The sequence below is a fragment of the Chiloscyllium plagiosum genome, unplaced genomic scaffold (assembly GCF_037043375.1).
Source record: "Chiloscyllium plagiosum isolate Xiang-an unplaced genomic scaffold, Cpla_swu_hap1 HiC_scaffold_42, whole genome shotgun sequence".
NCBI lineage: Eukaryota > Metazoa > Chordata > Chondrichthyes > Orectolobiformes > Hemiscylliidae > Chiloscyllium > Chiloscyllium plagiosum.
Genome location: NW_028270180.1, coordinates 5,301,247 through 5,324,312, shown reverse-complemented (window position 1 = coordinate 5,324,312; position 23,066 = coordinate 5,301,247). Strand labels below are relative to the sequence as shown.

Sequence of the window (23,066 nt, the reverse complement as noted above, 5' to 3'; positions counted from 1 at the left end):
TGTTAGTGTTTGTGTGTCTGTGTGTTAATGTTTATGTGTCTGTGTGTTAGTGTTTGTGTGTCTGTGTGTTAGTGTTTGTTTGTCTGTGTATGGGTGTTAGTGTTTGTGCATCTGTGTGTTAGTGTTTGTGTGTGTGTTAGTGTGTGTGTCTGTGTGTTAGTGTTTGTGTGTCTGTGTGTTAGTGTTTGTTTGTCTGTGTATGAGTTAGTGTTTGTGCATCTGTGTGTTTGTCTGTGTCTGTGTGTTAGTGTTTGTGTGTCTGTGTGTTGGTGTGTGTTCCTGTGTCTGTGTGTTAGTGTGTGTGTCTGTGTCTGTGTGTTAGTGTTTGTGTGTCTGTGTGTTAGTGTGTGTGTCTGTGTGTTAGTGTTTGTGTGTCTGTGTCTGTGTGTTAGTGTGTGTGTGTCTGTGTGTTAGTGTTTCTGTGTTTGTGTGTCTGTGTGTTAGTGTGTGTTCCTGTGTCTGTGTGTTAGTGTGTGTCTGTGTTAGTGTTTGTGTGTTAGTGTATGTGTCTGTGTCTGTGTGTTAGTGTTTGTGTGTATGTGTGTGTCTGTGTCTGTGTTAATGTTTGTGTGCCTGTGTGTTAGTGTGTGTGTCTGTGTGTTAGTGTGTGTGTCTGTGTCTGTGTTAATGTTTGTGTGTCTGTGTGTTAGTGTGTGTGTCTGTGTGTTAGTGTTTGTGTGTCTGTGTCTGTGTGTTAGTGTGTGTGTGTCTGTGTGTTAGTGTTTGTGTGTCTGTGTGTTAGTGTGTGTGTGTCTGTGTGTTAGTGTGTGTGTCTGTGTGTTAATGTTAGTGTTTGTGTGTCTGTGTGTTAGTGTGTGTTCCTGTGTCTGTGTGTTAGTGTTTATATGTCTGTGTGTTAGTGTGTGTGTCTGTGTTAGTGTTAGTGTTTGTGTTTGTGTGTGTGTGTGTGTGTGTTAGTGTGTGTCTGTGTGTCAGTGTTTTGTGTGCCTGTGTGTTAGTGTGTGTGTCTGTGTGTCAGTGTTTTGTGTGCCTGTGTGTTAGTGTGTGTGTCTGTGTGTTAGTGTTTGTGTGTCTGTGTGTTAATGTGTGTGTCTGTGTGTTAGTGTGTGTCTGTGTTAGTGTGTGTGTCTGTATGTTAGTGTTTGTGTGTCTGTGTGTTAGTATTTGTGCGTCTATGTGTTAGTGTGTTTGTGTCTGTGTGTCAGTGTTTTGTGTGTCTGTGTGTTAGTGTGTGTGTCTGTGTCTGTGTGTTAGTGTTTATGTGTCTGTGTGTTAGTGTGTATGTGTGTCTGTGTGTTAGGGTTTGTGTGTCTGTGTCTGTGTGTTAGTGTGTGTGTCTGTGTGTTAGTGTTTGTGTGTTAGTGTGTGTGTTAGTGTGTGTTAGTGTTTGTGTGTCTGAGTTTGTGTGTTAGTGTGTGTGTCTGTGTGTTAGTGTTTGTGTGTCTGTGTGTTAGTGTGTTTGTGTGCGCGGAATAAAACCCGACCAAGACATCAGGGTTAACTAGACTGCTGTTCTCTCTAACAGGGCCATGGGATCTGCCGCTGAATTAGACAGATGCCACCTTGTCTTCCAACAGTGTGGCATTTCCTCAGTACAACAATAGAATGTGCAGATTTTTCCACTAAGCCCCTGGAATGGGATTTGAACCAGGACTGTTCAGATGAACACCCTGATGTGAAAACATGTGCATTAACAAGAACAAAATAGATATTGTTCTTGAGCAGCTATGAGTAAAAGATACAAAGCAAGGAGTTTCTCTTTTGTCTGACTGTTGTGAGTTTATCAATATGCCACTCCTTCCCCTCCACCTTACCCCCTTACATCCTAATATTACCAATTCAAAGCTTCAGTAAATTTAATATTGATCTGACTGAGAGCCACAGCTGGGCCTGAAAGGGCCGATCTGCTCCCAATTTGACAGCAGATGGTCAGAGTGAATTGCTGGGTTGTACCTGGTCCCTCATTGGGATTAGACACAACATGTGCACAACTGGTCAATTCCTGAATTGCTGCTTTAAATCCCAGAGAGAAGAGACCCTTGTAACCTTATGTAACCTAATTCCCCATCAAACCTGCCTTCCTGCCTATGCTGAGAGTTTTGACACTGTCTTGTGCTTTAAATTCAGCCGATGGTCTGCTTAAATTAACTAATACAGCATTCCACACCCTGAAACATTTAGCTTCAGTGCACTGCCTAAAGTAGATCTACCATCCGTCTCCTAGCTTCAAAACTCTACTCAATATTTACACCTATCTACACCTGTGTTATCAATAGAGAGCTCTGTGCCTATTGTGGTGACCCCTCCACCTGTCTCATCTGTAATGATTCCTGGGTCTCTGCTATCCATGGAGAGCCATGGGTACCTTCAGAAAACTCTACACATGCGTTACATGTAGAGCCTCCTACCTGTGTAGATTAGATTCCCTACAGTATGGGAACAGGCCCTTCAGCCCAACAAATCCACACTGACCCTCCAAAGAGCAACCCACCCAGACCCACTCCCCTACCCTACATTCAACCCTGAGTGATGCACCTTACACTATGGCCAATTCACCTGACCGGCACATCTTTGGACTGTGGGAGGAAACCGGAGCACCCGGAGGAAACCCACACAGACGCGGGGAGAATGTGCAAATTCCACACAGACAGTTGCTAGAGGTTGGAATCAAACCCGGGTCCCTGGTGCTGTGAGGCAGCGGTGCTAACCACTGAGCCACCGTGCCGCCCCATGTCTGTGTTATTTTTAGAGTCCTGTACTTGTGTTATCTGTATGGAGCCCTGTACCTATGTTACCTGTACAGATCCCTGTACCCGTGTTATCTGCACAGATCCCTGTACCTGTGTTACCTGTAGAGATCCCTGTACCCATGTTATCTGTAGAGAGCCCTGTATCTGTGTTATCTGTATAGAACCCTGTATCTGTGTTATCTGTAGAGAGCCCTGTATCTGTGTTATCTGTAGAGAGCCCTGTATCTGTGTTACCTGTAGAGAGCCCTGTACCTGTGTTACCTGTAGAGAGCCCTGTACCTGTGTTACCTGTATGGAGCCCTGTATCTGTGTTATCCATAGAGAGCCCTGTACCTGTGTTACCTGTATGGAACCCTGTACCTGTGTTACCTGTAGAGAGCCCTGTACCTGTGTTACCTGTATGGAACCCTGTACCTGTGTTACCTGTATGGAGCCTGTACCTGTGTTACCTGTAGATCCCCGTACCTATGTTAGTGGTAGAGAACTGTGTGCCATGTGATCTATCTGAGGGACTGTTTCTGGGAGTGTTTGCATTTGGCATCAGAATTCTGGGCTTGCTGCCCAGCCTCAGAATAGACAGGTCCTGCCAGTACCCCAAACACTCGAACAGCTCTCTACCTAGAGCTGATGAAAACTGGGCATTACTGAATCATTATTTTGGCAAAATTAGCTCCCTCCTGCATGAGGGGTATATTTATTTCAAGGGAGAGGTGGTGTCATCGCAATAATGTCACAGGACTAGCAACCCAGGACCCCAGGTTATATTCTGGGGACATCAGTTTAAATCCTTCCACAGCAGATGGTGAAATTTTAATTAATTGAAAAGCTAGTCTAACAATTCAATGTAATCAATGTCAGGAGTAAAAACCCATTGGATTTTATTAGCTAAAGTCCTTTATTTGGGGAGGGCCCTCTACTATCGTTACCCAGTCTGGCCTTCATATGTGGTAACAATAAGGTGGATTCTTAGCTGCCCTCTTAGATGGCGTACCAAGCCAAATAGTCCAAGGGCAATTAGTGATGGGCATCATGCTTCCCTCGCCAGTGATACACACCTCCCGTGGAAGAATAAAAAAAATTTACCCTCTCCCCCCCCAACAATGACAAGATGTCTCTTCAGACATAAAGAGTGATTGAGAAATTGATTCAGGCGCATGGGGACCAACCCCAGGGGGCCTGATCAGTCTGACTCAATGGGTGCCCAATATTGGAGTACAGAGTCTTGATTTGAAGACAACGAGGAGGATGAGAGGAGGCCAGGAGCATTGAATGGAGGTTCAGAACTAGATGAAAAAGCAAACCCATTCTGCTGAGGCTGGAAATTTCTTGGATAAATCGAGAATAATGAGGCTATCAAATCACTTAAACACAACAAGCTGTCTACCTTTTGGGGACTGGCAGAACGTTTCTGACGTGTACAGAATGACCTTCTTTGCCTTTGTAATTCTATCTGCACTAATCTGGACAGAACGCTTTACAGTTGGATAGATGTAATTCTGTAACTGAGACAGATGTGGAAAACGAATATCCACATGGGACAGAGAAGATGATGGATTTTGTCTCATTTGTAACTTGGCCCACTATCGGGTGTTACTGGTTCCTGAGCTGAGATAGGGACAGGTAATAAATTAGCGATTTTTGAGAAGGTTTGTTGTTCAGGTTGATGATACGTCTCTAAGTTAGCTGCTGAGCTTACAGGTAATAAATGCTGGCCTACCCAGCATTCCCACATCCCGTGTAATAATTTAAAAAATAGATTTTTGGGGAGTTCTCCACACACATCATGAGAGAAACGATTTGTATTTATATAACATCCGGTTCCATCATATGGACCGTTTGGATCACAAAGTGTAGTTGCTGTTTTGTGGATAACTGACTTTGTACACAGCAAGATCCCACAGCAGTACCTGAGGTGAAAGGCTGGCTCCTGTGTTTTTGCTGTTGGCTGGTCAGTTTGCCAGGAAATCTTGTTCTTCGTAAAGTGCCAATCACCCAAACAGGCCCCAGGATGCCTTGGTATTAATATCCCATAGCTGCTAGCCCCAACAGTGCAGCACTCCATCAGCCCCGCACTGAAATCCCAGCTCAGTTCAGCTGCTTGAGTTCAGGAGTAAGGCTTGATGCCAGCACTGAAAACAACAAATGCTGGAGATCACAGCGGGTCAGGCAGCATCCATGGAGAGAGAACAAGCTAATGTTTTGAGTCTGGATGACTCCTCAGCAGGTATCTGCATCTTGCTCATTCCCACAGAACAGGATGGTTGTGGAGCTAATCACCCGGAGTGGGATTGAGAAACATATCAGCCATGATTGAATAGTGGAGCAGACTCGATAGCCTAATTGTACTTTGATATCTTATAAATTTATCCCTAATTATCCTGGAGAAGGTGGTGGTGAGCTGCTCTCTTGCATCTCTGCAACCCATGTGCTATTTAAGATAATCAGAGGGTTAGATAGGGTGGACAGTGAGAGCCTTTTTCCTCGGATGGTGATGGCTAGCATGAGGGGGCATAGCTTTAAATTGAGGGGTGATAGATATAGGACAGATGTCAGAGGTAGTTTCTTTACTCAGAGAGTAGTGGGGCATGAACACCCTGCCTGCAATAGCAGTAGACTCACCAACTTCTAATGGTCATAGGATAGGCATATGGATGAACATGGAATAGTGTAGGTTAGATAGGCTTCAGATTGGTTTCACAGGTCGGCAGAACATTGAGGGCCGAAGGGCCTGTATTGTTCTATGTTCTATACTGTGGATAGACCCACAATGCCGTTAGGGAGGCAGTTCCTAGATTTTGACCCAGCGACAGTGAAGGAATGTTCCAGGACAGGTTGGTGAGTGGTTTGGAGCGGCACTTGCAGGCGGCAGTGTCCCCAGGCATCTGCTGCCCTTGTCCTTCTAGCTGGGTGAAGTCTCTGGTTTGGAAGGTGCTGTCACAGGAGTTTGGGGGATTGCTGTAGACCATAAGACATAGGAGTGGAAGTAAGGCCATTCGGCCCATCGGGTCTTCGGCTGTAGTACGTCTTGTGGACAGTATACAGTGCTGCCATTGCACAATGTTTCGCTGATTGTGTCATGTTTTGGAACTGAGGGTTTGAAGCAGCTGGGTCAGACAATGTTTGCTTGTGGCACCAGGCATTGAGTAAATCCTCCCACAGTCCCCTGGCTTTCCCCTCCCTCTAATTCCCCACCTCGTTATTTGAGGCTGATAGGCACCAGAGGATGATTGTGATCTAGAGGGAACACCTAATGGGCGGGACAGGGGTGGGGACCAAAGTAAAGTTGTATTTTTTATCCTCCCTCTGATCAACCCAGATCAGATGGGACTTGAACTTGGCCTTCCTGGCTCTGAGGTAGGGACACTACCACTGCTCTATGAGAACGCTCCAAGATATTTTGTACACTTGGCCAGAGAAACATTGAACCTGATATCAGCTGGCTTTTCCATCTGCCTGTTTTCAAATACAAGCACTCAAAACCTCGGAGTTCACTGACACAGAATGTAATCTTCTGCAATCTTACTCTCTCTTTGAATTTTAATGGCCCCCTTCTCGGTCGATGTTTCCTCAGCCACAAATAGTGCTGTTTTCACTAAAATTAGAGTTGTTTTGCAACATGACTCAGGGTTGTTTGCTTAAAACGCTTTATTGCCTGCGAACTGCGAACTAAGTGACATTAGCTGTGCCTCGTACTCCAAAAGCAGGAGGTAGGAATCCAGGCCGACAGGGTTTAGTGCAGTACTGAGGGAGCACTGCACTGTCAGGCATTCAGTGGAGGTCCATCTGGCCCCTCAGAGTGGGGGAGGGGGAGGAGGGGAGGTGTCAGGGATGTAAAAGATCCAATGGCACCGTTCATAGGAGAATAGGGGAGATCTCCTTGATGCCCAGGACCAATAATTATCCTTTAAAAAAAGACAGATAATCTGATCATTATCTCGTTGGGCAGCACGGTGGCTCAGTGGTTACCACTGCTGCTCCACAGCGCCAGGGATCCGGGTTCGATTCCACCCTCGGGCGACTGTCTGTGTGGAGTTTACACATTCTCCTTGTGTCTATGTGGCTTTTCTCCGGGTGCTCCAGTTTCGTCCCACAGTCCAAAGATGTGCAGGTTAGGTGGATTGGCCATGGGAAATTGCCTGTAGTGTGCAGGCTAGGTGGATCAGCTGCAGGGTTCCACAATTGGGGTAGGGGACTGGGTCTGGATGTGAATGGGATGCGTTTTGGAGGGTCGGTGCAGAGGTGATGGGCCAAGTGGCCTCTTTCAGCTCTGGAGGGATTCTGTAATTTTATTGCTCTATATGGGATCCTGCTGTGCATGGGTCCGGCATCATGTTTCCCACAACATTGACTGCACTTTGGAAGCAATTGTTGTGGGGGTGGGGCATCCTGAGGTTGTGAAAAGCGCTATATCAATGCAACCTTTTGCTTTAAAAGATGGCGGATCATATTCCGTGCATGTCTGTGATACAGATTGGCTCCAACAATGTTCAAGGATTAACCCAACAGGTGAATCCAGATGGATTGTGATTTGTACTGGGAGGTATATGATCATATCAACCCAGGCGACTCGTGGGCTTTATCCCTGGAAGCTGTAGTGATGGAGTGAATCTGGGTGATGAATGGTGCAGCGAAGATTATCGAAGGGAGGGTTGGAGCATTGTTTTGGGCAGTAGTGATCAGCAATCCAACCCCACATCCTCTTTACTTTCACCTGATGGGCACGTTATATCTGCGAATGACCAGCACACAAAGGGAGTGTGGGCAAGCAGCTGCTCAGAGAGTACAGCTGAAATTCAAAGAGTCTTTGCTGATAATTAACATCAAAGAACATTCTTGTGTGCCACCCCATCTCTATCCAACTTGATCAAACTACACCCACATCCACTGAAAGCTCCTTCACTTTCTGTCTGTAGGCCAGAGTCCATCGTGTTTTCATACAGTGTCACAGAGTCAGGAATAAACATCCCAGCCTGTATCTCCAGAACAGCAATCATATCAGCTTGCATTTATATATCACCTACAATACAACAAAATGTTGCAAGGTACTACCTTGGAGTGCTATATCACAAAATCTGATACTACTCCATTGACGTGGAGAGGATGTTTCCTCTTGTGGGTCAAATCAGAATTAGGGGCCACTGTTTGATCATTAGAGATTCCTCCTTTCAGGACAGAGGTGAGGAGAACTGTTATTCCTGGGGGGCTTGTGTACTTTGGAACTCTCTGCCTCAGAAGGTGACCAAGGTTAGGGGGGTTATTGAACATTTCAAAGGCAGAGGTAGATAGATTCTAGTTAGGCAGGAGAGTTGAAGGTTATCGAAGGGGGAAGATGAAAGCGTGGAATTCAAAACACAAACATAGAACAGTACAGCGCAGTACAGGCCCTTTGGCCCTCGATGTTGTGCTGGCTTTTTATCCTATTCTAAGAACAGCCAAACCCATATACCTCCATGATCTTGCTGAATGGCGGAGCACACTCGAGGGGCTGAATGGCCTACTTCAGCTCCTAGTTCCGATGTGAAAAAATCTAGGGTCAGCTGGGCAAACACTTGGTGAAAGAGATAGGTGGTAATGAGAGCCTTAAAGGAGAAGCAAGGTGGAGAGTTGGAGATGATTAGGGAGGGAGTTTCACAACGCCGGGCCCAGGCATGGCCACCAATGGTGCAGCGATTAATTAGAGGAGTGATAACAGTAACATCACTGGATGAGTAATCTAGAACTCCAGGGCAATGTCCTGGGACAGAGGTTCGATTCCTACCCAGGCAGATGGTGAAATATGAATTCAAAAGAAACCTGGGATAAACAGCTGGTCAGCTGAGACCACTTGTTGATTATTATAAATGCCAATGTTCTTTAGGGAGGGAAATCTGCCACCTTCACCTAATCTGGCCTGCACAAGACTCCAGACCCACACCGATGGTGGTTGAGTCTCAGCCTCTGGGCAATTAGGGATGGGAGCAAATGTTGCCTAGCCAGTGATGCCCATATCCCATGAACAATTAACAAAACACTAAGATACTACTTGTTAAAAGCTATGTGTTAAAAATGGAACTGATTCATTGAGGGACAGAAACAGTGATTATGTTGCTGGGCATGACTGAGCTAAAGCGATAGGCTAAATTCAAACTGCAGGAAGAAAAACTGGAATGGCATGATTCATGGTCCATTTTAAATAATGAATAGAATTGGCCATGTAGAGGCAAACCCAGGGCATTAAAACCAAGGGGGTATCATTATAGCCCAGAGAGACCAGCAGCTACACTTAAAGGATGACTCACTCGTGTTTACAGACTAATGGTTTTCCAAAGACATTGACAGGGCTGGGACGCTATTTCAGGCCGACTGACCACAGCAGCCTCTCTGGATTATTGGGTAAACTGGTTGTCAGTTCTCTCTCAGGCTGATGTCAGCATACAGCATGTGATCAGGGTGGTCCACGCCTTTGTGGATGAACCTTCACCAAACACTGATTCAACCTCAACAGCAGCATTATGTTCTATTCCGGGCACAAAACTTCAGGAAGGGTGTGGAGGCATGAGAGAAGGAGCAGGAAAGAGTCACAAGAATAGTTCCATGGATGAGGGACTTTGATGACATAGATTTCAGGAGCTTTCCTTTATTCATTCAGGGATGAGCTGAGCTGCTCCTATGGAAATGATGGGCTGAATGATCTCCTTCTGTCCTACAAACATCCTAAGGTTTGAATTGGAGAGTCCTCATTGACTGGATGAACCAATGAAGACCAGTCATTTTCCTATATCCTGTCTAGCACAATGAACATGTTGTTAAAACATGTATTACTCATTATGTAGCCTTGAGGACATTGGAATCAAGGATACAGAGTGACGTCCGCATCAAGACAAGGCTTGGACCTCCCTGTAGCAGTTTACTGAAGCAATTGGACTTAGATGATCATCTAATAAGTGTCAGAGCGACCATAACTGATAATGATCTTATCTGATGACTGACAACAGCTTCCCTGAATTTGGTTTCCCAAGATGAGGGTTCAGACTTTTGTTATTCAATCAGGGGCTGTGGCTGGGTCAGCACGTACTGTCCACCCAGATTGCTAGTTGAGAACTGCAACCACTAACTAACCACATGAAGTGTTGACACAGTCAAAGTGCAAGCATTACGGTAAATTCGAGAGTGTTTGAATGTACATTTCAACTAGAAACTGAACAGTGGGTGTGGATATTTCTAAATCAACCTGTTCAGACACACCATTACACACACCTGGAGCAGGTGGGAGTGGAAACCAGGTCTCCTGGCTCAGAGGCAGGGACATTACCATTGCACCACTCGAGCCCTCTGAATGCAGCCGCATACAAAGGTGGGCATAAGGATGAGGGTGGCATTGGTACCATTCTTTACCCCTCCTCATCCAGAGCTTGTGGAAGATGAAATGGGAGATAGCTCAGGTGAAGGCAGTGGTGTAGGCCATGGGGAACAGGCCAGGGTGTACTGCACAGGAACAAACCATTCAACACCATTCTGATACTTTTTATCGGTGTTTAGGCTCCACACAAACTTCTGACCTTCGATTAGATTAGATTACCTACAGTGCGGAAACAGGCCCTTCGGCCCAACCAGTCCACACCTACCCTCCGAAGAGTAACCCACCCAGACCCATTCCCCTCTGACTAATGCATCTAATACTATGGGCAATTTAGCACGGCCAATTCACCTGACCTGGACATCTTCAATCATCTCATCTACTCTCATGAAGGTGATTGGAAAGTAGATTCTAATATTTGTCATTTATGAATAGTGTTATCATAGCTCAAAGCTTCCAAAGAACTTTGTTCAGCAGATCTTCTGGAAGTTTCTTTCTTCTCTTGAACAGGTGGCTTCATCAGTAACAGAACAATAACTGCCTGTGACTGGCCAGTTAGAGGAGGGATCTGTTTGTATTTATGGAACATAGAACATTACAGCACAGTACAGGCCCTTTGGCCCTAAATGTTGCTCTGACCTGTGAAACCACTTGAAAGCCCATCTAACTACACTATTCCATTATCATCCATGTGTTTATCCAATGACCATTTAAATTCCCTTAATGTTGGTGAGTCCACTACTGTTACAGGCAGTGCGTTCCACGCCCTTACTACTCTCTGAGTAAAGAACCTACCTCTGACATCTGTCCTAAATCAATCACCCCTCAATTTTAAGCTATGTCCTCTCATGCTAGCCATTACCATCCCAGGAAAAAAGGCTCTCACTATCCACCCTATCTAATACTCTGATTATCTTGTGTGTCTCTATTAAGTCACCTCTTAACTTTCTTCTCTCTAACAAAAATAACCTCAAGTCCCTCAGCCTTTCCTCATAAGACCTTCCCTCCATACCAGGCAACAGCCTAGTAAATCTCCTCTGAGCCCTTTCCAAAGCTTCACATCCTTCCTATTATGCGGTGACCAGAACTATATGCAATACTCAAGTGTGGCCGCATCAGAGTTTTGTACAGCTATAGCATGACCTCGTGGCTTTGAAACTCAATCCCTCTACGAATAAAAGTTAACACACCGAACGTCTTCTTAACAACCCTATCACCCTGGGTGGCAACTTTCAGTAGTCTATGTACATGGACACCAAAATCTCTCATCCACACTATCAAGAATCTTACCATTAGCCCAGTGCTCCATATTCCTGTTACTCTTTCCAAAGTGAATCACCTCACACTTTTCTGTATTTGCTTCTTTCTGACTTGTGTTTCCCCATTGATTCATCAGACCACAATCAAACTGAATCCACTGCACAGAGTCTGGCCATTCGGGCTAACAAAATCATGCTAATAATTTGCATTCATATCACCCCGTTTTAAAGGGGCAAAACTTCCCAAGCAACCCAAGGATCTACAGGCAGGCTAACAGATGAAGGTTAGCATCACATTATGTAGGTAGTGAATCAAGGAACTAGTCAAAAGCTTGATTGAAGAGGGGGATTTGAGGATCAACTTTGAAGGAGGGAAGGCTTAAGGAGGATATTCTTAGGCTTGGAGATAGTTGGTTCAATTAAATCCTTCAATCCTCTAAATGGGTCGACAATTTCAACAGGTCCATGAATAGCTTATCATCATTGGATAGCAAGTTGGGGTCAACTTACCAATACACGGTTACATCTGTTCAAATTCTATCTGCACCTCTCATGAGTTCTTGAGACTTTGGTTCTTTGGAGTTAAGTTGGGAGGGATTCTGCTCCTTAATCAGATATTGGAAACTCTGCATGTGGGCAGATGTCCATCCAGTGGTTTGGTAATGGTTACGAACTGTGATAGGTTTCCATACACACACCACAATTAGAAGCTTTCTCCGGTAGATGGCTGGGTTACCATGAGTGACATCACCCAAGAGAGGAGGATAAACCCTGTCATTGTATAACATTCACATTACACATTATGGGCAGGATGTCATAGAGTGCATGTATTAGACAACCACCAACTTCCCTTTGCAACTCATCTGACTGAAACTATCTGTAGGGGAGCTAATTATTTTCACAAAACACGATAGTCTTTCATTCAACAAGGTAATCAGTCAAACTCATCGTGTGGCTTACATATCCCTGCTAGAAGCAACATAGTTTTCATACACAGCAAATAAAAGGAATATGTTGCATATTCCTTTTAAATAAAACCTTGCGCTTTTTAAAAGTTTAGTTTTTATTATAGTTCCCCATTGCTTTCTCCAGGCTGACATCTCAGCCAGTCAGAGTCAACTTGCCAACCAATTAGTGGCCTTTTCTCCTTTAGAATAAATTGTTATGAGAGTTTAAAATTTGGTATTCTTGTATTTGTCCTGATGAATGAAAAGCTTCAGCATCATCTCTCTCTTCTTAGCGATTTTCAGGATGGATTTGTCCTCAGTTAGTGAGTGTAAAATTGGTTTTTGAAAGGAATTTCCCACCTCAGAAACAGGCCATTCAGCCCAACTGCTCCATGACAGTTTTTATGTTCTACCTGAGTCTCTTCTCATCCTAGCCCAACCACGTTATCAGCATATTCTTCTTTCTCGTTCTCCATCGTGCATTTATCCAACTCCCCTTCAAATGCATCGACATGACTCACCTCAGTCACTCTCTGTGAGTTCAACATTCTCTGCTCTCTCTGGGCAAACAAAAATTTTGCTCCCTGTGCTAAAACGTTCCAAATGTATTTGCCCATTGGCACTCGTGACATCATGCCAGTATAGATTAGATTCCCTACAGTGTGGAAACAGGTCCTTTGGCCCAACCAGTCCACACTGACCCTCCCAAGAGTAACCCACCCAGTCCCATTTCCCTCTGACAAATGAACCTAACACTATGGGTAATTTAGCATGACCAATTCATCCGATCTGCACATCGTTGGACTGTGGGAGGAAACCGGAGCACCCGGAGGGAACCCACGCAGATACGGGGAGAATGTGCAAACTCCACACAGACAGTAGCCCGAGGCTGGAATCAAGCCTGGGACCCTGGTGCTGTGAGACAGCAGTGCTAACCATTGAGCCACCGTGCCTTATAAAACATTCCATTTTAATTATTTGTAGGAACCAGGAAAACACAGCAACAAGTATAATCAGCTTGTCAATGCCTTTGGTAGGAGAGTCGCTGGTTTGAATGGAACGAGGGCTGATTCATTGTCAGACAACTTGCACCTCACCTGTATAGAGACCAGGCTATTTACCCCAGATCTTATAACTAGTTCTGAGGAAGGGTCACTGAACCTGAAACATTAACTCAGATTTCTCTCCACAGATATAGCCAGACCTACTGAGTTTTTCCAGCAATCTCTGTTTTTGTTTCTTCAAACTAATTTAATATGGGAAGTCCTTATGGTCTGGTTACTTGTTTCCTAATTGGAATGAATTTCATCGCAACAGGCATGTTTTTTGCCAGTCAGTGCAACTCTGACCTCCCACAGATTGCAAATGTCCACCTAATGTTGGCCATAGACACAACCTTGAATGAAAAAGTTTCTCCTGAATACTCAATTCCATTTGTTAGTGACTGTCTTAGATTGTTTGTGTCTGGTTTTAGCTCACTGTATCCAGAAATGCTTTTGCACATTTCCGAACGTTCATTTTTTTTTACCATCACCATGTTTCTAGTTAAAAGGACAATATACATTCAGAGCCCAAGGGGTAAATGACTCTGGTTTTTGTCTCCCCAACAACTGGAACCAACTGTCTACCATCAAATGATGTGGAGGTGCTGGTGTTGGACTGGGGTGGACAAAGTCAGAAGTTACAATGACTCCAGGTTATAGTCCAACAGATTTATTTGAAATCACAAGCTTTCGGAGCACTGCTTCTTAGTCAGGTGAAATGACTTCAAAAGCTTGTGATTTCAAATAAACCTATTGGACAATAACCTGTGTCGTGTGACTTCTGACTTTATCCTACCCTATGGGTGGCTCAGTGGTTAGCACTGCTGCCTCACGGCACCAAGGACCCGGGTTCGATTCCCATCTCGGGTGACTGGCTGTGTGGAGTTTGCATGTTCTCCCCGTGTCTGCGTGGGTTTCCTCTGGGTGCTCCGGTTTCATCCCATAGTGCAAAGGTGTGCTGGTTAGGTGAATTGGCCATGCTAAGTTGCCCATGGTGTTCAGGGATGTGGAGTTTCAGTGCATTAGTCAGGGAAAGTGTAGAGTTGTAGGGGAATGGGTCTGGGTGAGATACACTTCGGAGGGTTGGTGTGGACTTGTTGGTCCGAAGGGCCTGTTACCACACTGTAGGAATTCTAATTTTACAAATGAGTTCATGATTTCTCTTTTTTTTTGCTGGACTTAATGAAGAGCACACCTCAGTTGTATGAATTTTCCAACAAAACTCTTTCCAAATGCAATGGTTTTTGAGGATACCGTGCAGCCTAGACCTCAACATGAACACTGTTTCTTGATTTCATATTTAAAGATTTGGATGATTGCACAATAACAATATCAGTTTTCGGAGGTTGAGTAAAATTGAATGTGAAGTTGGTAAAGGAGATGAGCTTTGAATCCAAATAACTTTGCCGAAAATCAGGACCTTTACCATGAGGTGACCTCCAACAGGTTAACGAAAAACAAGTTAGACGTTCCCTCTTTCAAAGTGAAGTTAATAATGGTCTTGCTTTGAAACTGTGGAACACAATACTTCAGTGTTGTTACTTTCCCAGTAAACCATTGCAAGTGATGTTCCAGTCCTTCAGATCACAAAAGGGGTCCCATGTCCCTCCTGGACACCTGCTGTGCTCCTATCAAGAGAGACAGTACAAAGAGTGGAGGAGAGAGGTGGGAATGGGGGGGAGAGAGGGAGGAGGGTGATGGGGAGAGAGGAGGGGGGATGGGAGGAGAGAAGGAAGGAGAATGGGGGGAGAGAAGAGGGGAATGGGGGAGAGACGAGGGGAATGAGTGGAGGGAGGAGGGGAATGGGGGTGAGAAAGGAGGAAAATGGGGGTGAGAGAGGAGGGGAATGGAGGAGAGAGGAGGGGAATGTGGAGAAGAGATGGATGGGGAGGGAGGAGGGGAGGGGGATTGGGAAGAGAGAGGGGAATGAGGGTGAGGGAGAGGGGGATGAGGGAGAGAGAAGGAGGGAAATGGGGTGGGGGGGGAGCGGGATGGGGGGAGGGAGAGGGGTTTGGAGTTGTCTTCACAAGTGCCTGCCATCTCTGTGAAAGAAAATCAATCTTCCCCCCCCCCCTTCCGCTTTCCCCATTCCCCCTCCCCCTTCCTCCTCCTCTTCCCCTCCCCCTCCCTCTCAGTGGGAGCCTGTGATCCAGTCTGGTCTGATAGATGGTAAAAGAAACAAGGTGAATTTTAACTCTTCATTAATCATAGAATAACGTAGATCTTTCAGGCATAGAAATAGGCCATTCGGCCCATTGAAGGTCATGCTGCAAATGCACCTCCTCCAACCTTTCTTCTATTCCAATTTGTTTGCGTGTAACTTCTCTTTAGAATCAGAGAGATGTACAGCATGGAAACAGACCCTTCGGTCCAACTTGTCCGTGCCGACCAGATATCCTCAAAAAAATCTAGTCCCATTTACCAGCATTTGGCCGATATCCCTCTAAACCCTTCCTGTTCACATACCCATCCTTTTAAATGGTGAATATATCTCTGATCATCAGAGTACTAAGAACAGATACACACAGAAAGGACTCAATTTTTAATTTGCTCCATTTATCTGAGTATGTATACATATTTTCCAGTGTATATAGGAATTGAAACAATGTCAGGTCACATTAGTAATGACCACATTCGAGTGAAATTCCTTTATCTGTTCTTTTACTTAAAGTTGGCACACAATCAAAGACATCACCTGTTTAATGTTGTAACACACTGTGATACCAACCCTCTGCAAACTTCACATACTCTGCTTGATGTGAACAGAGGTGTGTATCACATCACATTTTTAAAAAATGAATACACAGACTGTGGATGTTGCTCGCTTGGCCAACATTTATTGGTGATTTCTAGTTGCCCAGAGCCATAGTCTCCAGGAATGCATAGATTAGGTGCATTAGTCAGGGGAAATGTAGAGCAATAGGGGTAGGGGAATGGGTCTGGGTGGGATACTTTTCAGAGGGCCACGTGGACTTGGGCCAAATGGCTTGTTTCCACGCTGTAGGGATTCTATGATTCTTAGCAGAAGGGATCAAGGGGATGAGGGTTGTGATAAAGTAAATAGGGAGAAACTGTTTGCGCTGGCATTAGATATCAGTAACCAGATAACAAAGATTTATGATAACTGACAAAATAAACAGGGACTTGATTAGGAATATATAAACAGCAGTAAGGTTCGCTCTGAACTGTGTGTCTGTGCAGATGCTTGGAAATTCCATGCATACTAATCAGGATGCTGACACGTTCCCAGCATCAACTTCCCATTTTGGATGCTGTTGCCGCACATGAGGGAACATTGACCAGATGCAGTCCATTCAGCCCCTCAAGACTGCTGTGTCATTCTAGATCATGGTTGACCATTGACCTCAGTGTGCCATATCCCTGGAAGGCTCTAGCAGCTAAAACTCCATGGCTGTCTGCCTGATTGACTGCACAGTCCTCTGGGGTGGAGAATTCCAAAGGTTCACCACCCCCTGAGTAAAAGAATCCCTCCTCACCTGAGTTGTCAATGGCCGGCCCCTTATTCTGAGACTGTCCCCTAGTTCTAGGCCAGCTCACCCCAGTCAGATTTTTCATGAGTTATTATGATCTGGAACAGGTTCAGTGAAAGGACAGTGGTAGCAGATTCAACAGGAACTTTTCCTAAATGGAATTTGTTAAATACATGGAAAAGGAACATGTATAAGACAGTAGGAAAAGACCAGGAGGAACAGGACTTAACTCTTTCAAAGAGATGGCACAATCACAGTGGACGAAATGGACTTCTTCTGGAACTTTATTCTCTCAAGGTCTGACAGTGTGGCCCCTGAAGAGCATCTGATCCATGGTTTCTCCCTCGGTTCTCTGTCCAAAGGCAGGTCTGACCCACAGCATTGCAATGTCCACCTGGAGCAGAGTTGGCACCAATCTGATCTACACCAGGCAATTCAATCCCCCTGCCCCGCCCCCACATGATGCAGCCAAGAGCTAGAATGGTAGGATAACGGCTCCAATTTCTTTTCATTCCATTGATTCCTGATCTCTTTTGCCAGGTAATAAACACACCTTCCTGGACCATGATGCCCTGGAGTGGGAATTAAACCAGGGCATCTGGCTCAGAGGCAGGAACACTACCCAATGCTCCACAAGATCTCCTCTCAATGTCTTGTACTTTTAAGGGGAGAGAATATTATATTACATTACATTATACTATATGATATTTATTACTGGCTCTTATTTATGCTGCAGTTATACAAAACCCCACTTAGACTCTACTTGGAGCACTGTGAGCAGATCTGAGCACCACACCTGAGGGAGGACGGATTGGTTTAGAAGGGAGTACTATGTAGATTTACAAGAATGATAACTGGACTTCAGGGGTTACATTATGACTTATAAGCCATTATAAATTAGGCTGAATTTCTCTAGAATTTAGAAGGTTAACTGATAATCTGATCAAAGTGTTCAAGATAGTAACAGGAAAAGACAGGGGAGATAAACTATTTTCACTGGTTGGACGTTTTACAACTAGGGGGTCATAGGCTGAGAATTAGGGCCAGAGCAATCAGGAGAGACGTTGGGAAGCACTTCTACATACAAAGGGTGACATAGGTTTGGAATTCTCTTCCAGAAACAGCAGTGGATGCAGGATCCATTGTTAATTTTATATCTGAGATACATAATGTTTTGTTAAGCAAACATATTAAGGGCCAAAGGTGGGTATATGGAATCAAGCCACAGAACAGCCAGGATCTGATTGAACGGTAGAACAGTCTCGAGGGGCTGAATGGCCTCCTCCTATTCCTGCATTCCTACACACCTACTAGTGGCACAGTGCTTTTTATTTACAAATCCTGTAGGTGTGGCTGCTGCTGGCATTTCTTCCTCATGCCCGGAGTTTCATTAATTTGCTGAACTAGCTGAGCCATTTCACAGACCGGTCAGGAGTCAGCTGCACTGCCCTGGGCCTGGAGTCACGTGTAGACCCAGTAAGGGCAACAGACTTCCTTCACCGAAGGACAATAGTTAATCGGTTTGGTTTCCATGAAAGTCAGACAAGTTCACAGTCACATTTACTGATGCCAGCTTTTAAAAATGATTTTTAAAGATTAGTGGGATTTGAACTCACTTTCATCTGGATTACTTTTTCCACTGCACCAGTCCATCCACTTTGCCTCACACTTTGTTCTGTGACCTACATTGACCCTTTCTTCTGTGTCCTACATTTAAAGACAGCCACAGTTTTAAACTTTTCATCTTCATTTTCCAACCTCTCAGTGGCCTTGAACCTTCCCGATCTCTGAATTCTCAAACCTCACTCTGAGCTAAATGCACTTCTTCATTCTGGCCCTACAGCATCCCCAATTTCCATTGCCCCACCATTAATGGCTATGCCTTTAGTTCCTGGTCCCTGAACTATCTGATTCCATTCCTAAACCTTTCCCTTTTCTCTTTCTCCCATTAAGAAGCTCCTTAAAACCTTCCTCTTTGACCAAACTTTTGTTGACCTGCCCTGTCTGTCGTGGTGTATACTTAAGGTTAGATAGATCAATTTTTGATCAGTCGAGGAATTATGGGTTATGGGCAAAAGGCAAGAAAGTGGACATGAGGACTGTCAGATCAGTCATGATTCTATTGACTGGCAGAGCAGACTCGAGATGCTGAATGGCCTACTCTTAAACCTAGTTCTTATGTTCTCTCTCAGGTAGGCATCAGACACTGAGAACTGGCCCATTCAGTATGACACAAATATCATTGTCACTTCCATTGCATACTTAATGATCAAAGCTCTCTTATGGCTTATAACCATCAGGATAAATAACAACAATTACTTCCTGAAAGTGGAAGGATATATCTATGAGGAACTCTGTTCTCCAGAAATGAGAAGTTTGAACAGAAACTTTTAAGATTGATGTGGAGATGTTCCCACTTCCGAGGGAGTCAAAAGCCTAATGTAAAAGTAAGGAATTCTTTGTCCAAAGAGCAGTGAGAATATGGAGTTCTTACCACATAGTTACATTGAGGTGGATGACATCAACTGATTTAAGAGGAATCAAAACACAAGAGGGAGAAAAGATTGGAGGTTTATGTTGATAAACATAGAACAATACAGCACAGCAAAGGCTCTTCGGCCCTCAATGTTGTTGCTGGCCTTCTATCTGACTCTAAATCAGACTAACCTACATACCCTTCATTGTACTAACTTCCATGGGCCTATTCAAGAGTCACTTAAATATCCCTAATGCATCTGTCTCTACTACCATTGCTGGCAGTGCATTCCACACACCCACCACTCTCTGTGTAAAGAACTTATCTCTGACATCTCCCCTAAACCTTCCTCCAATCACCTTAAAATTATGCCCCCTCGTGATAGACGTTTCCTCCCTGGGATTAAGTCTCTGGCTATCCACTCTATCTCTGCCTCTCGTCATCTTGTACACCTCTATCAAGCCTCCTCTCATCCTTCTTTGCTCCAATGAGAAAAGCCCTAGCTCCCTCAACCTTTCTTCATAAGGCATGCCCTCCAGTCCAGGCAGCATTCTGGGAAATCTCCTCTCTACCCTTTCTAAAGCCTCTGCTTTCTTCCTGTAATGAAGCGACCGGAAGTGAACTCAATATTCCGAGTATGGTTGAGCTAGGGATTTATAGAGCTGCAGCATAACCTTGCGGCTCTTAAACTCAATCCCCCTGCTGATGAAAGCAAACACACTATATGCCTTCTTAACAGTCCCATCAACTTGTTTGGCAATGTTGAGGGATCTATTTATGTGACCCCAAGATTCCTCTGTTCTTCCACACTGCCAAGAACCCTGCCTTTAAACCTGTAATTTGCATTCAAAATCAACTTTCCAAAAAGAATCACTTCACATTTTTCCAGGTTGAACTCCATCTGCTACTTCTTAGCCCAGCTCTACATCCTGTCAATGACCAGTTGCAACCTACAACAGCCCTCCACAACTCCACCAACCTTTGTGTCATTGGCAAACTTACTAAGCCACCTTTCCACTTCCTCATCCAAATCATTTATAAAAATCACAAAGAGCAGAGGTCCCAGAACACCACTGGTCGCCGAGCTCCAGGCTGAATACTTCCCATCCACTACTATCTTCTGTCTTCTATGGGCCAGCCAATTCTGTACCCAGGCAGCCAAATTCCCCTGTATCCCATGCCTCCTTACTTTCTGAATGAGCCTACCATGGGGAACCTTATCAAACACCTTTCTAAAAATCAATGTACACCACATCCACTGCTCTACCTTCATCAATGTGTTTTGTCACATCCTCAACGAATTCAACAAGGTTTGTGAGGCACATTAAAGTTGTATGAAGAGGGGTGAGAGGAGATTTGTATGGAGCTTCTTCTGTGCTGAAGTCTCCAACTGATTTCCCTGCCATCCTATCTCTCTCTCTCTAATCAATGGTGTAAACATTGACACAGCCAGTGTCCATGAAAACTGTCCAGGACAGTCCTGAGCACTGACTTTACCAGAGCTGACAGATGTTCAGTCTTGGGGAACTCTGTTGCTTAACCATGTGTGGTCCTTCTGGCTCAGTTATGGTGGTAAGCACAGCAAAGCCTTTCACCTTTCCCACTTGGTGCATACGGAATAGAGCTGCTGGGTTGCGCAAAGTGGTTACTGCTTGGCTCAGGACCCTCATGGCTAAGTCGAGAGTTTTGATTCTTCACTGAACAATGGTGGCCCAAGTCCTCTTAGCAGGTGAAAGTCTGCTCTTGATACATGTGGCTAATATGGGATAAAATAACTGCTCAAAGCTCTGTACCTGAACCCAGCACTGAATGATGCAGCATCAATAAGGAATGGACTCTCACTGTGATATTCATTGCAATTGCTGCATAACATCATTGTAACCACATTACATTACATTACAGCGTGGAAACAGGCCCTTCGGCCCAACAAGTCCACACCGACCCGCCGAAGCGTAACCCACCCATACCTCTACATTTACCCCTTACCTAACACTATGGGCAATTTAGCATGGCCAATTCACCTGACCTGCACATCTTTGGACTGTGGGAGGAAACCGGAGCACCCGGAGGAAACCCACACAGACACGGGGAGAATGTGCAAACTCCACACAGTCAGTCCAGTCGCCTGAGCCAGGAATTGAACCCGGGTCTCTGGTGCTGTGAGGCAGCAGTGCTAACCACTGTGCCATCGTGCCGCTCACATCTTTTTAAACATTTGTTCACAGGATGTGAGTTTTATGGCTGGGCCAGTATTTATTGCCCATCTCTAGTTACCCTCGAGAAGGTGGGGGTGAGCTGTCTTCTTAAACCACTGAAATCCTTGTGGTGCAGGTACATCTACATTGTTGTTGAGGGTGGCATGGGGTGGGGGTGTGTGGAATTTCAATTTTGAACCAGTGACAAGAGGATAGTGGCATAGATTGAAAACAGATGGTGTGTGACTTGGGTAGTGGTGTTCTGCTGCCTAGGCCTTCTAGGTGTTAGTGGTCCGAGGTTTGGAAGGTGCTGTCAGAGGAGTCTTGGTGATTTGCTGCAGTGTGTCTTGTAAATAGTGCACTGCTACTGGACATGGAGGGGTTGGTGGAGTGGATGTGGGCTGTTTTGTCGCGGATGCGTGAAGCTTCTTGAGTGTTATTGAAGCTACAGTCATCCAGGTAAGTGGGGAGTATTCCATCACACTCCTGACTTGTGCCTTGTAGATGGTGGATAGGCTTTGGGGAGTCAGGAGGTGAGTTACTTGCTGCAGGATTCCCAGCCTCTGACCTGCTCTTGCAGCCACAATATTTATATGGTGAGTCCAGTTTATATTCTGGTCAATGGTAATCTCCAGGATGTTGATAGTGGGGCATTCAGTGAGGATAATATCATTGGATGTCAAGGGGAGAACTTGCTGTTCTGCATGTGGAGGATAAGAATTGGCCCATGATGTTTCACCTGCCTTTCCATTGATTCAGGACCTTGTCCCTCAAACTTCTCCAAGTTAGTCTCTACACAGTGTGACCAGTTCCATTACAGAGGACCATGATACCTGGACTGTGAGGTGTTCTCACTCACTGTGCACACACCGACAGTCACCTTAGGAAAGGGCAGTGATAGAAACTACAAGTAAGTAGCTCACCCTGGTCTGGCTATGTTCTAAATAGCTACCTTGCTGTGCAGACAAACCAACAAATTACACAGCAGGACAAAAGCCTAAGAGCTTCTGCAGCGATTCTCAATGTCACACACACTCTGAGTGGATAGGTGACATTAACCCTCATTCTCTGTCTCTCTAACCCACAGAGATCTCTCCATCTCACTTCCACTCTATCTGTCTCCCTCTCACCCATTTCTGTCTCTTTGCTCCCTCCCAGCTTCTCTCCCACCTTTCTTTTATCTATCCACCTTTCTCCGTTTACCTCTCTCAATGTCAGTGTGTGACTTCCTTGTTTCTTTATCTCTCCCATTCTCTCTCTCTCTCACACTCTTTGTCTTTGTAAGTCTTAATGCCTCACTTTGTATGTCAGTCTCTCTGTCTGTCATCTATCTGTCTGTCTCCTTCCCTGTGGCTCTCTCATTGTCTGTCTTTCTCTCTCACTCCTTTTCAGTGCCTCTCTGCCTTTGTCTGTCCGTCTCCCTGTTCCTCTCTGTGTCTCCGTCTCTTTCTCTGTCTGTGTGTGCCTCTCTGTTTTTCTCTCTCTGTCTCCCTCTGTGCCTCTGTCTTCCTGTCTTTTTGTGTCTCTGTTTTCCTGTCTCCTCTGCGTGTGTCTTTTTCGCTCTCTCTTTGTCTCCCTGCGTCTCTCTTTCTTTTAGAGCCTCTCCTT

At 45.1% G+C, this 23,066-nt stretch overlaps 1 protein-coding gene across 1 annotated transcript in view; it reads left to right on the top strand.

Annotated features, from left to right (window-relative positions):
* Positions 1 to 23,066, top strand: part of LOC122542557 (microtubule-associated protein 1A) — a 130,498-nt gene that overhangs the window by 67,622 nt on the left and 39,810 nt on the right. The gene's annotated exons all lie outside the window — the stretch shown is intronic.